The sequence below is a fragment of the Falco naumanni genome, chromosome 5 (genome assembly GCF_017639655.2).
Source record: "Falco naumanni isolate bFalNau1 chromosome 5, bFalNau1.pat, whole genome shotgun sequence".
NCBI lineage: Eukaryota > Metazoa > Chordata > Aves > Falconiformes > Falconidae > Falco > Falco naumanni.
This window is the reverse complement of record NC_054058.1, coordinates 4,388,838-4,403,441: the sequence shown is the minus strand read 5'-3', so window position 1 is coordinate 4,403,441 and position 14,604 is coordinate 4,388,838. Positions and strand designations below refer to the sequence as shown.

At 48.7% G+C, this 14,604-nt stretch overlaps 1 long non-coding RNA gene across 6 annotated transcripts in view; it reads right to left on the bottom strand.

Moving 5' to 3' along the window:
• LOC121088934 overlaps nt 1-12,437 on the bottom strand; it is an 87,693-nt gene extending 75,256 nt beyond the window's left edge. For all 6 annotated transcript variants that reach the window (XR_005828081.1, XR_005828080.1, XR_005828078.1 and 3 more), the window contains exons 1-2: nt 12,345-12,437; nt 6,656-6,773 (exon numbers count right to left, since the gene is read on the bottom strand). This is a non-coding gene — a long non-coding RNA (uncharacterized LOC121088934). The remainder of the gene's footprint in view (nt 1-6,655; nt 6,774-12,344) is intronic.
• Nucleotides 12,438-14,604: the final 2,167 nt, after the last annotated feature.

Below are 14,604 nucleotides of genomic sequence, written 5' to 3'. Positions count from 1 at the left end.
CTAGCTCCCTCTTGCCAACCGCTTTCCAGTGGGTTAATCCATTCAGCATGTTTCCAGGGTGTTTGTAAGCATCCTTCATCTCTCTAGAGAAGGAAGTAGATGAAGTAGAACATAATGTGTTGCAAACACTAGTCTGAAGTTTGAGTTACCATTCAACAAGTCTGCAGGCTTCTCTCGCCCCGTTATCTGTCTCCAGCAGATGTTCTTCACATCAGATCACTGTGTTACTGAGTGCTGCTGCCAGCACTGCCAAATCCAGCTGCTCCTCACACGGGGGCTCTGAACACTGCTGGTCCTGCTTCTCCATCAGCAGCATGCCAGGGCAGCAACACCCTAAAACATCTCAGGCGGGTAACAACAGGGACTATGTGTGTGTCTCAGCACCACTGGTGTGCCCTTAGGAAGAGATTTCACAGGCTGATGCACCATTTTTAATTGTAAGGTTTCTTTTCTTAGTTCTGAGGTTTGCATTGCTCTGTGTAGCCATTTCATGACAGAGAGGCAAATCCGAAGCCCTTCTCAGCTGGGATTTCAGATAAACACATTGGCAGCTAGGAGAGAATAGTAAATGACCCCAGCTGGAGAAAATGTTGATTTTATATTGAAAAACTCAAAGACAGAAGATGGTGGTGGGTAGAGGAAGGAAAAAGGAAAAAATACCCAAACCCAGTAAACAACTGCCAAACCTCACCATTTCATGATGAAAAACATTTCTGTTCCTTCCCTTGAAAAGCATATGTTTACTATGAAAATATTGCATGGAAATTTCATATGAACTTTTTACCGTCTTCCTTTTTTTTTGCCAGAGAGTTTTGAAGGAGGTCTAGTACAGGCTGAATAACAGCTCTACGTGTCTCCAAGCTGCCATTTGAAAGGTATTTGTATTCTTTGTACAAGAAAAGCCCCATTACAGAACCTTCGGAATGTATACAAAATAACAAAACCTTTCTAGACCTGCATTACCTTGAGCTTTGACCACAAAACGTGTTGAGCCTCAGTCTATTCAAGACACTGCTGCCATTACCCTCTCCAACATCTTTTGCTCAAACACCTCCAAGCCCTCTCTTGACCAGTTCTCTTTCCCCTTTGCAGTCCATTTGAAGCATTTTGCCCTCACCTTGAAAACTCGTCCTCCACCCACCTGTTTCTTCTGTCAGCTTTCTTAGCAGCACCTCGGCTGAAGCCTCTTGAGCAGTCGCCCTTTCACCTCTTCCCAAAGGGTCCTGTGGCCAAAGATGTGCCCCCGACCCCTTCTGCAAAGCCATTTTTGCCATTCTCCACACCTCTCCCTCCATGAGATCTGGATTTCCAAGGTTTTCTTTCAAATGCCTGCGAGCAAATCCAGCGTTCCTTTGCTCCTCCAACCGCACAGACATTGCTGAGTAGGAAACTACAAAGGCACACGTGAAGCGTGCCCGCTCATTCATCTTACTGTAACTCTTCTTGCATCCTTCAGGAGAGCAGACTCCTTGGAACAACTGCCATGGCCTTTTTCTATCTTTAAAAGCTCCTACCACTTTTATCATGATAACAAATAAACAAACAAACAAACAAAGAATCAACAAAGAAAAAAAAAATAAGCAGCATTTCACCTAGGACAGAGATGAAACCTGCTTCTGGTTTGCAGCAGCAGCTGTTAAACAGTGAACAGCAAAGCTGCATCACAGCAGGGAAGAATGAGAGGGAAAAGCCTGTAGCTGCTTAAAACTACTTTGGTAGGAATTTATGGAGGTGAAATAATTTACCTATCTAACTGTAAAATTTAACCAAATGTCATGGTTTTTACTTGTGGGACACCTTGGGGTGGGAGTGGTAGGGTGTCATAGCTGTGAGTCTTGCAAAAAAAACCCCAAACCGAACTAATCTGCAAACAAAACACATGATATTTTTCACTAATTTGCAAGAAATTGTGCATTTAAAATCTGGCTGCTTCCCACTGTGTGTTGCCTGCTGCCACCCCCGCCTCGGAGCAGCTCGGCGCAGCCCCTCACCCAGGCAGACCCTTCTCCCTGCAAAAGCGGGAGGGTGACAGATCCCAGCTAGAAGTGCCACTGTCTCCCTCGCCCCTTCCCAGGAAACGTAAAGGATTTTTCCTTTCTGGCATACATGAAGGTTGCACCCAAGGTGACACGAATGAAGGGTGCCAGCTCCTTCCCCACGCAGCTATTGGGACAGAAGGGGAGAAATTGGAAGCCCGGGGTTTGGAAAGGAGTCGGGTCCTGAAGCTGCGGCGCAAAGCCCCGGCGGTCGGGAGCGAGCCGGGAGGGATCCTGGAGCGCAGGATCCGAAGCGCTGGATGCTGCTGCCCCCCGACGGTCCCTCCCCGCCAGCCGCCGGCGGCCCCGGCTCGGCTCGGCTCGGCTCGGCGCGGGGGGGCTCAGCCCAGCGCCGGGGCCCGGGGGTGACAGCAGCCGGGCCAGGGCAGGGCGGGCCTGCAGAGGTGACCCTGAAAGAAAGCGTCGTTTTTGAAGGGTTTAAGTGCAGTCATGGTCTAGAGGAAAAAAGTCTATTAAAAATGACAACTCGGTGCTCTCTATTTTATTCCCTGTCACTGAGATTTATTTGCTGTCCAAAGTCTTTCTTTTTTTCCTTTTTTCCTTTTTCCTCTGTGTTACTTTTTTTTATTTTACTTTTTTTCCCTCCTTTTTTCTTTCTTTTTCTTTTTTCTTTTTTCTTTTTTTTCTTTTTTCCTTTTTTCTTTTTTCTTTCTTTTTCCTTTTTTCTTTTTCTTTTTTCCTTTTTTCTTTTTTCCTTTTTTTTCTTTCTTTTTTCCTTTCCCCCCCCTTTTTCTCTCTTTTTCCTTTTGTTTTCTCCTTTCCCTCCCTTCTTTTTCTTTTTTTTTTCTTTTCTTTTTTTCTTTTTTTTTCCTTTTTTCTCCAAACTACAGGCTCCACCTGGCAACTGAACATCCAGCTCTGGTTCTGACACCTTGCAGTAAGGGTACACGTTGATAGCTGGGGCTGCTACCTTGGCATCCCCCCAGACCAAAGTCCACAAGATATCCACACAGGATAATCTGCCCGCATCGTATCGGGGCAAGCTTCTTCCAAGCATTGGCTCCTGCTCGCTCAGCCCACACTTTGCCCAGCCACAACTCATCTCCATGGCCTGCCTGGCCTCCTTGCTAAGCCTTGCTGGCGGGAGAGCTCAGGAACAGGGCTGGCTGTTTTCATGGCACATTTTATTTGCTATCCTTGATGAGTGACAGGTGACGTGAACGCTGCTTTATATCTCCATTTACATCTCTCTTAGAGGAGGGGTGGGGAAATGTGGATCTAGATTCTCGCATCATTTGGGACACCAGGGGTTGGTACCAGCATTCCCACAGAAGCTCTGCGCCTCGGAGGGAGGGCAAACACCAAGATACGCAGCTGCCCATCGCACGGGCACCCTTTTCACGGCGAGGTGTGCTGCCTCACCACGGATTTACGGAGGAGTGGGCAGGACTAAGTTGTTCTTTTAAGAGGTGGTAGAACGAAGTCTTTGGGTACTGGTAGAATGATGGGGCTCACTGTATAGCCAGGCTCCTGAATTCCCTCAGAGACCCACACTAGGGCTAAATGGCCCTCACCACAAAACTGGGAAAATTGGGAGAGATGAAGGCATTTGGGAGGAGGCAGAAGATGGATGAGCAGAGGAAGGAAGGATGGGGGAAAGGCCTTAGACCTGAAAGCCAGAGAGTGAGGGGAACTGGAGGAGAGGCTTCAGCCTCATGGACTGGGGGACCAGGACTGAAGAGGGTAGGGGACAGGGAAAAGACAGGGAGAGGGACTGGAAGAGAAGGAATGGCAGAGTCCACAAAGAGGGAACAGACTTGTCAGCAGTAGGAGAGGCAAAGCAGAGGCGGGTGACAAGAGATAAGTCCTCTCTGAGGCAAACACCAGGGGAGGGAATAGCCTGGAGAGGATATATGGATGGAAGAGAGGAAAGATGGAGAAATCCGGAGGGGCCTACGTTTGAGAGCAGGAGGCTGAGGGAATAGGACACCTGCTTGGAAGAACAGCTGCCTTGGGGATAAGGTGGATGAGGAGGGACAGCACAGAGAAAGATGCAGCCGCCCCTGTCTGTGCAGTGGCTGTCACCGTGCAAAGGAACTGTATTGACTGTGAAGGTTCTCAACATCTTCTCAACAAATGGCTGTTTTCCCCAGCTCACCTCTGAGCACACTCCCTGACTGCAAGTTACCAACCTGCTGGGAAGCTGTTAATGCTGCAGCCATCCCGTTGGGAGCAGCCAGGGCAACAGAGCCGATGCTTCTACCTGGTACCCGGACAGCAAGAGGAACCACCACACAGTGCAGCAGTGGCCAAGTCCTGACACCAGTTCACAGAGCAGACTGGCTTTTGTGCCACTCCGTAGCTCAGCAATGTTCCTCCAGCCAGTGCAGCAAGTCCTAAACCACCCGCTGCTCCCCAAACCCAGCAGCTGGTCCCTCTTTCAAGGCCATGTGACACGATCAGCAAAGCTCTCCACTTCGTACAAGAAGCACCAGAAACATGAAACCCATCGCTCCCTCTTTTTCTCCAAGTAGCAAAACATTTGTCTTTCCATCCAGGTCTGTGGAGGGCTCGGGGGTTAGCTGGGTACCCCCAGCTCCCAGCCGTAGCTGGGGGATGGGACTGCTAGCCAGCTGTACGCTGACCACAGCTCTGCCTGTGGAGGTCATACCCGGCTCTCCTGTGCTTAATGAACACTCCCAGCATTGAGTTTGCTAGATGCTAGCTAAAACCGGCCCCCCACGGCTTTCTCGTCCACAGGATGAAGCCACCAGGCTTGCCAAAGGTGACTGGAATGGAATTAAATCCCTTCTTGCATTTCTGAAGAGCTACTCTGAGTGTGGCTGGTCATCTACCTCGAGCAGCTGCAGCCCCGACAGAGGAGAGCGAAGGAACGAGGCAGTCCTGAAGACAGGTTAGCACTAAGGAAAACCCTAGTCTCTGGTTGCAAGTAAATGAATGATAAGTACAGAGATCTGTGTATTCCTAGCATACCCCCTCTGCAGCATCCCCAGGGCTGGCAATGCACATATGAAGAAATATGTAGATTATCCTTAAAAAATAAAACTTTTATAAGGTGGTCAGTCAGAACCAATATTGGAAGCATTCCCTTTTATCCCTGTGCCTAGTAAAACTGTGGACTCTCTGAGCAGAGATCTTTAAGAGCAGGTTAACCATCTATCAGCAAGCAATTAAATATAGTTCAACCTCTTAGGTTGGACCCCATGGGGTTGCTTGGGCATGTGCGCACGTGCAGGTGTGTGTAGATTAGATGATATTTTTGAAGGCATTCTCAAGCTTGTTCTTTACAATTATATCAGTTTTCCAGGTGGGGAACAAAAGTTTCAGAGAGACTAAAGCTAACATTTTCAGGCTCAGACTCCGATGTTCGGATTAACCAAGGGGTCTGCCTCCGACACGCGCTCTAATATCCAGCTGTGGCCCCCCAGGATGGGTGTCTGCATTCCTACATCCCTCAGGTCATGCAGCAAGTCAATGACAAGCTGAGAGTGAAACGCAGATCTGACTAGTTCCTCAGCAGCCAGTTTGCTGGACCAAAAGTGCCCCATGTATTTGTCTTCATTTAACATGCTTTTTTTTTCTAGCCTCTTGAGTAATTTCCTTCCCTTACAGGATATAAATCACACACCTACAAAGTAAAGAATTATTCAAAGAACATTTATATTTAAGCTCAGAAAGGAGTTTGAATTTAACTCCCTGGTGGCTGAGATTTGACTGGCTGGTGAATATAACTTGGCTTCACTATATGAAGATGTTTTATGGCTTCAATACTCGCTGGCCTGCAAACCAGTGTTCAGTACACTGGGGTGCTCCTGTGGGTGAATACCCTTGCCTCGAGTTAACTTAACACTGCCTGCATTCATTTCACCTAAATCGAACTACGAACTAACGAACTACACGAACTACGCTGCTCTCAGCCCCCAATGCACACATGCACACATCAGCCTTTGCCCCAAGTTAACTCCTTCAGTTTAACAGCTTCATTTCATTGCGCGCCACTCAGCTGGAGCAAGGGAACAGAGGTTTCTCTTCTCTAAGTCACACCACAATTTCATTTTGTCCCTGATCCTATTTCTGATAAAGACTGGGGAGGAAATGCAAGAGTGGAGCCATTCCCAGTGACTTCAATAGCATTGATAGTAGCAAGTGTTAAAGGTAACCTGTTGGTATGAAACAGGATACTCTTCCTGTTTATGAAGTATAGCTTTGCAGCAGAAACATCACCAGAAGCTTTAAATGAGCAGCAAAAAGGACCTAAAATAAATTAATACATTGGGAAGAATCATAGTGACCATGCTCTAAACAGCCTTGCACCTAGTATCTGTTCTCTCCCACTACTACCCTGTGTAGCTGTTGCACTTGTGAGGGCTGTTCCCTCTGTGATTCACTTTAACAAGCAGCGGATTTGCAACAGATCTGAGTAACACAAGTCTAATGCTGCTTACGAGAACTGAAATACAATGCAAAGATGCATGGCCATTCCATCTACAAAACAGTCACCGATAACTTTCCAAAATCTTTGTAAAAGAAAGCAAAACAGAAATTTACAGCCCAAGAATCCTTTGTGGCCAAAAATAATAAGAATAAAAAAATATTTTAAACTTTCGGAAACTGATTTGATCAATTGTAATACAGACCTTGGACTCCATGCCTAGAAATAGGACACGGCCATCAGGCACCGCAGCTCCCTCGCAGGCAGCGGACAAGGAACTTCAGTTGAATGAAAGGTTCGATGTACTGTGTATCTGGTGTGTGCTGGGGAGAGATGGGGCACAATGTTTATATGGAAGCCCAGCTGAAAGGCTACCAGAAAAGCCCCATGGGCTGTAAGCTCTTGACTTGACCGACAAAAATAGAAATGAGGGCACAACACAGAAATCCCGAGTATAAGCTGTATTTCAAAGGCAAACAATATTTGTCGAATAGCTGGGCTTACCACCACAGTTGGTTTGGACATTTCGCAGACCAGCTTTTGGTAAACACAGATATGGAACCAAGCTCTGATTTCGAATATCTCAGGAGCCCACTGCCTGGGGCTGGAGAGGGTTCTCTGCAAAACGAAAAGCTTTGGAGCCTGGTGACATCTAAAATCTGTTAAGGTCATGTTTCCTATTTCCCACCCACATGTAGCTGAAAAGAAAATCAAACTTGGGAGGTTTGCATACAATGAATAAAAAAAATCAGCTTGCCCTTTGAACCAGAGCCCCACCAAACGTGCCTGAGCAAGTTCTTTCATATCTGAATGCAAACTCTGGATGTCCTTGATGTTGCAACTAACTGGGCCCATTACTGAGCATGGACATGGGCACTGGTTTCACAAGGTCACTGGAGCCTTGGAACCCCGGAGCTGCTTGGCAGGCACGTAAGATCTCGTTTGCAGTGGCTCTCGCCCTGGGGGCTCCCCCAAGCTCTGAAGCATTGCCTCAGCATGGAGAAGCAAACTCAACCAGGCAGCTCCTCCCAACCTCAACAGCAAGGCAGGACAAATTTAAGTCAGCTGTGAGCCCATCAGGAGTCAGTTGCTCCAGTGGATAGAGTTAAATAAGGAAGCAGCAGCTCTTTACACTGTTTCTGTCCCACCTCTTCCCTAGCATGGCACGTGTACCAGCCCATTCCCCGTGTTTTTGAATCCCAGACCATCATAACATGAGGAGGAATGGGAAGGCAGGTGAAAACCATTTGCTTGTGGGACTCACTCAAGCCTTCCCACCACAGCACAGCACACACCACAGTTGTGAGGGCAGACCCTAAGTAACAATCTTGGGGATGGAAAAAAAGGAAGAGGTGTTGATAGCCAGGGCGCAGAGCACTGAATTCTTTGCAGGACCAGAAGGAAAACCAACCTAGGAGCTACTCCGGAGGTGCAGCCTGGTGCAGGCGAGCTGGCCAGCTGCTGTGGTTCTTCATCCCTCCGGAGGATGTCACCGTAGAGCCACCAAACAGAGCCGAGCTTGGTGACCCAAATGCGGAGCGAGCGAGTACGCCCAGTGCTCAGCTGCTCTGAGGGCAGGAGCCCCCGACCCCCCTGTTTACACACACCACCACCACCACCACCCCCCCCCAGAAGTAACCAACTTTCCCTAGACCAGCGTGCAACTTGTGGAAGGACAGACGCAGCAAAACCCACCGTGATCTGAGAGATGTGCAACAGGTTAGCCTGGAAAACAACTGCCATGAGTGCTCTGGGTGGCTGGGGGAGTGAAGGCACTGGGTGTCCGCACACCTTACGTGCCCGCGTTCAACCTCTTTTGGTGGCCCCGAGCATGGATGGGTGAGTGGAGGATGCGCCCACCCACCAGATGAGCAAGGAAAAGTGTGACTGTGGAGACTGTGTTCCCAGACAGCAGGAACAGGCTGCCTTCTGCAGCCATGGAGCAAACCAGGGAAGAGCTGGTGGGAGGTCCACGTGCTTGCTCACCCTTTTCACCCATTTCCGTGGTTTGTGTCACGAAAAGGTGGTCCTTGGTTTTACGTGTATTTGTCCCAGCACCAAACCACAGCCGAAAGGAAGAAGCACTAATGGGTGTTCATGGCACATTTCTGCGATAGTTTCTATCCCTCGTGGTACATCTTAACTTTTAAGAGTTTAAAGCCACACTGGCTTTTCTACTTTTTCTAATTTTAGCCTCTGCTGCCCTTGGTCCTTCATGTGGGACACAGGGGCACACATGTGCCTTCACCACAAGCCTCAGCTCGAGAAGACAGAAGAGGATCACGAGTGGAAATGCTGTACAGTGATGTAGAGCATTAAAAAAAGTCTCTAGGCTACTGTGCAACCTTAGAAACTCCACAGCTTAAAAGTACTGCTGGTGTAACCTACATCACGCCCCTCCCCATCTCAAATACCTACATGGACAATGACCTGGTGATTGCCATACATAGCTTGCCAAAGTGTCCTGAGATCCTTAAAAAAACAAACAAACAACAACAACAAAAAAAAAAAAAAAAAAACCCACAAAAAACCCCAACTACCTGAGAAATTCTGCGCTTATTAATAGTACCCAGGAAGCTGGCAGGCAGGCTGTGGGGCTCAGCCCCCAAACACGGTGGGTTTCAATGCAAGAAGCTGAACTGCAGAGCCTCTGGGCTTTACCCCATCAGGTCCCTCAGCCAGCGCTTCTCTGTGCGCATGCACCACGTCGGTTTTCCCATTAAAGCGTATCAGCTGGAAGCAAGTCATCATCCCTCCCCCAAGTATGATTTAATAAGTCCAAATCCAGGAGCTGACCCAGACTACATCCAGTGCTAAAGAATCACTTGTCAGCCAGCCGTGCGTCTTAATCTCCTCTCTTTGCTGCTATTTGTTTCAGGGGGTGGTATTGTTTGTTGATTTTTTTTATTTTTTTTTTTACATGGATAGATTAACTTTCCTGGCAATCCACTTTCTCATTCAAACATGTTACAGAGGAAGTGGGAGGAAGGAAGGAATCAGGGAAAAAACAACGAGCAGAAAATGGCATTAGAAGGCTTAGTGAAGGGTCTGATCTTCAGCCACGCACACTGTCCCGTTCCTACACATCAGCTGTGCTCTATAAAGCAGGGCAGGCTGTACCACGGGGAAAGGAATAGTGGGCTTTAGCTGCCGTTTTCTATGGAAACTCATCAGAGAAAATATGCCAGAGCCCTGGAGTCGGGAAGGCCCAAGGCTACCACGTTTCTCCTCCCCCCAAAAATACATTCACCAACCTGTGCCCAAAGCCCTTGCCACATATTACTCCCCACTCCCCCTCCGCGCTCTGTAGGTGACCTGATGAAACTTTCTGCACTGCCCACCAGTGGCAACGGGAGCTCTGGGCCAGTGCCAGGCTCAGGAAATGCCTTGCATGGGCTCTCCCGTGCTCAGGAGGTCACAGACCTCTCAGTCACATTGTCCCAGCACTTGCAATGTGCAGAGGCAGACACAGAAGAAAATAATCTGAGAAAAAAGAGCCACAGCCTTTCACTGTCCCGGCTTTCAAGGCTTGCTTTGTCCCTGATGTTCATCCGCTCCCCACGTGAGGAGAGATGTATGTAGCTCAGTGATGCTGAATTCCCTCTCTCAACACCCATATTCCTGACCCTCATCAGAACATCTGTAACAAGGGCAGATGTGTAGAGCAGAGTGTTACAGCAGAGCTGCAGCAAGGGCACCGTGGGGAAGCCCTGCTTTGCTGGCATCAGGAGAACAAGAAGCCAGCAGGACAATCAGCAGCACTTGGAAAAAGCACGGAGAGAAGGGCAACTCAGTCATCAATCCTCACACCAGCTCGGCCCCAGGCGCCCCTTTAACAGAGGCTGTATCAATAACAGGGACCTGCTGGGTTTGCTCTGAAGCGGCCACGTGAAAGAGATCCGCTTCCTCCGTTTTCCCTGCCCTCTGCCTTATAAGTGTTCAAAACCCTCTTAAGACAAGAACCATTTTGGGTGCACTTGCTGTTGGCACACACATGCCCAGACCCATCCACTTTCTCAAGAACCAGCAGCGCCATGGCTGGAAGAAGCCCAGTTAGCGAGCGGACACACAAAGGCACTTGCACGACTACAGTAGATGAAGCTGGGATGTAAAATGTCGCTTCCCAGAAAAATCCAGTAACCTGCAAAAATTTACCAATGCGTTCGACGAAACCAGAAATATAGTACAAAAATTCCCCTGCTATTTTCCCTTTTTGAAAGGGGGAGAGGATAAAAAAAAAACTCAGTTTGATTTCCTCTGCCCAGTACCAAATTGATCTCCCAGTCACCTCAGTCCTGGTGCCATCTGAGGCTACCCTGATTTGAGATACTCTTCATGAGGACCTAAACCATGATATAAGGAGGACTGATCTCCTGAGCATCCCAGGTCCTCATGGGGAAGACAAGCAGCCTTGGATGGGACACCATCTGTTAGACTGGCTTCTGCTGGAAACTCATCTGTCTTCTGGCAAGAGTTTGTTGAAGTGCATGTGTCTGGGTAATTTTAGGTGTTTTTTTTTAGTTCAGATGAATCAGCAGATTCCAGTCCAAAAGCTGTGGAAGTTGAAAAAACTTCTGGCAGTCTACAGACCAGATTTCCTGAATGTTTTAAATCGAGCTCTCATCTACACCAGCCTCTAAAGAGATGTCCAATTCTAAAGTGTGAAGCATCTTCTCATAGATATATCTCTGTCTCGGCACTCAAATGTAGAGTTAATACTTGTGCTAGAACAAGTTTCCTTCTGATATTCTCTGGTGGAAGGTAATAAACCCGATAGGTACTGACATTTAAAATAACATCCGTGGCACCCGCTGCGGTGGGCAACCTCCACGACACAGCTGAGGTTGAAGGCTGTCAGCAAACTCAAGCATTTCAGTAGTGACTTTCACTTACAATTAAATTGGCCTGAACCTTTGCTTTTATCGATAAAACAGTCACTCTGGAGCTCTGTCAAGTCGTGTAGCTGGCACTGCTTTTGGCTAGGTGTCTGTACGACAGCAATGCCTCACTAGGTACAATTTACAGGCTACAACTCCAGCACACCAGGTAGCACACTACCCTGTATCTTGGGAATTCCGGCTCTAGATCAATAGAAATGTGCAGGTAACATAAGGGGCAAGGCAGTGGCAAGGAATGGATACTGGAGCAGAATACTGACAGGGCCATCATGAGAATAAAATGCAAAGATGCTATTAATGTCACATCAGGGTCACACAATCAAAAAATGAAAAATGCAAACATCAAGATCCCTACTACAACTTTCTGAAAATGGCAATGCAGTCATCTCATTTACCGTAAGGCCTATAGCTGAAAATACATTTACAGGAGTATTTTAAACTAGGTGTTGAAAAATACCAAGGAATGAGAATATGATGCATATGCAGCAGGGCTGAATTACGACTGCTGTTGGATCAGTAGGTTTCTGGGTTTAATAATCACTCTCAGAATATCCAGGGGATTTTAAAGAAGCAGGGAAAATGAAACACAGAGAGAAAAATGCAAAATTTTTGGCAAAACATCAGGTTGCCCTAACTAATAACAACCTTCTGCTAGCAGCTGTTGATACAAACTAAGCAGCATGTACTTCCCAGTCCCCTTATGCCCTGGGAGCATGAATGCTCAGACACTGGAATTTCCCATGCTCTGTCTACGGGGATCCGCACTTCTGTTACCTTCCTGACGGTTTCCTCCATCAAACTTCTTGAAAAGCCCCGGAAAGTCAGTGAGGACCTTCCTGGTGACTGCCTTAGATACTGAATCTGGGCTGAACATGCCATGTTTCAGATTGCAAAACCGACACATGAGCAAAGTTAGGCAATTTTAAAAAACATTTTCCCACATCACTAACAGCAGCAAAAGATCTCCCCAACCAAAGGACAGAAAATAAAACTCACCTTTGTCTAGAGAAGTAGAGACCTTGCAAGCCTGGGAAACTGGACCTTCAAGGGCAATGTGTCAGGCTATTACAAATGAGAAAAACAACCAGGGTTCACTACCAAACTGGCTGATGCAATGATGCACAGGTCCTGGTCACACGGTCACTGCTTACTGTCAGTCATATCAAGGATGAGGATTAACAGCCAAATTCATTGTAGCCACAGAATTGGGGGTGGGGTGGGTGGGGAGCAGGCAGTAATAAGTCCTTTTTTTTATATATGAATAAAGTTTTATTGAATTTTAGACAATTAGAAAGAACAAAGAAAGAGGAGCAAACAGTCTCATGGAGGGTAGGAACCAGAAGAGCTTTCCCAGTAGAGGAGGGGGCTGGCTGAGGGCAGTGCTCCTGTAAATGTCACACAGGGGTTGTTACAAAAGCAGAGAGAATGTGTCTGGGCTTTTCTTGGATTGTTTCTTTTGTTCCTCCCACGTTAGGGTTTCTAAAGCCACCCTTCTTCCCCCATCAATCCTACCACCCACCAAAGTGAGCAGACAGGCAGGAAGGGGACTGCTCCAGGGAAACGCCTGTACACACAGACGGAGCAACCACCCCCCTGCACCACCCCCAGGGTTTGCACCCATTCTGGATGGAGTCAGGTAGAGGGGGAAGGATGGAAGGTTGGACTTTTTCTCTCCTTTTCTTTTCTTTTTTGTTTTAAGCAAAGAAGGCACAAAATCTCAGCCAAGCTTCAAACCTAGTGCTGCATGGGAGCCCAAACGTCCCCAAAAGCCAGCGCGTTCATGTGGGAACCCAGCCCTCACCTCTCCACCCTCTTCCTCAGAGTCTGTGCTTGCATCTGAAAGGTAGCGCTCAGGCAGGAGGCCCTGCCCAAGGTCTGTGCACTGCTAGGGAAAGTAAAGCCGCGCCGGGACAAGGGAAGTGGGGGTGAGGAAGAGTCTGTTGGCTTAAACAGACCCTTTTTCCCATGTGAGAGCCATGGAAAGTCACCTGTGACTCTCCGCATTGCTTTTCCAAGAGCAGACCTGGGAGGGCTCTGGTGCTTTTGGAGGTGACCGCTGCCTTTACATGTGCAAGGGTTGCTGTTATGCAGGAGAGCTGAGACACCCACCCAGGTACAGCCCCTCTGAGCCACTGCTCCCTAGGAGGGTAAATCCCAGCCCTCCGTTCAGCCCTCCAGATGGCACCAGGTTCCTCCAGCAGCTTCAACTCTTGGCTTTGATTAAGGCTATGTAGTTGCAATAGAAAAAGGATAGGTGCCGGCCACAGCCACCCCCCTGGCTGCAAGGAGATGGCAGAGCCACTGGAAGATGCCACCAGTACCCAACCCTGGGACACCGAGGGAAGTAGGGGAGGCAGAGAGATAGCACGTGGGCTTCCACAGGGTCACCCCCTCCATCAAGCTGCTACTTCCACTCTTTCTAAGGAAAGGGATTTGGAAACGAATCCTGCCAGCCCCAGCATCTGGGAATTCTGTGCGCATGGGAGAGCAGGAACGAAAACTGTGATACCTCTGTGTGAGGGCCCCAAGCACAACACGGGCCCTGCCACACCGGCCAGCCCTGGATAGCCCGATAAGGAAAACCCACCATGCAAACACCAAAGCTGTGAGGGTTTGACCCCACTTGCCCCAAATCAGAGCAGCCCAGGGGCAGCAGGTACCTCTGGATGTGCCTGCTGCTCTGCCACACCACCCTGCTCCTCTCTGCCTCTTGAATAACCCCAGCAACAGCCCCAAAAATACCACCCCCCAAAAAAAAAAAAAAAAAAAAAAAAAAAAAAAAAAAAAAAAAGACATGAGCCCTACAACAGCAGCGACGCACCCTCCCCCCTTCACTCAGGGAAGGATGCTCAGACAGCTGCGTCCTCCACAGCCATGAGCAGGGCTCTGGTGGCACCCCAAGCTGGTGCAGGAAAAACACCCAGTCTGAGGAGGTCCTGTGTGTGTCTGCATCTGTGTGTGTGTCCATGTCGGAGTGGGGGAAGAACTGCAAAAAATAAAGACAAAAGCTCCCCAGCCTGCATCCTTGCCCAGCCATCCCCTTGGCCAGGCTGGTGGCTGTGCCTTCATCTCGCCCCTCCAGCCTGGCCCGTGCCCCCTCACGCCCTCCCTCATCTGGCTGCAGGGCCAGGGCTGTGGGGAGGGGGCTGGGGCCGCCACGTTGAGGCATACCCTGCCTCAGCACACCTCCCTGCTGAGCCCCCCCTCCCCCGAGACAGGCTGTCATCCTCTTGGAAATAAAACAGCAACAACAGAA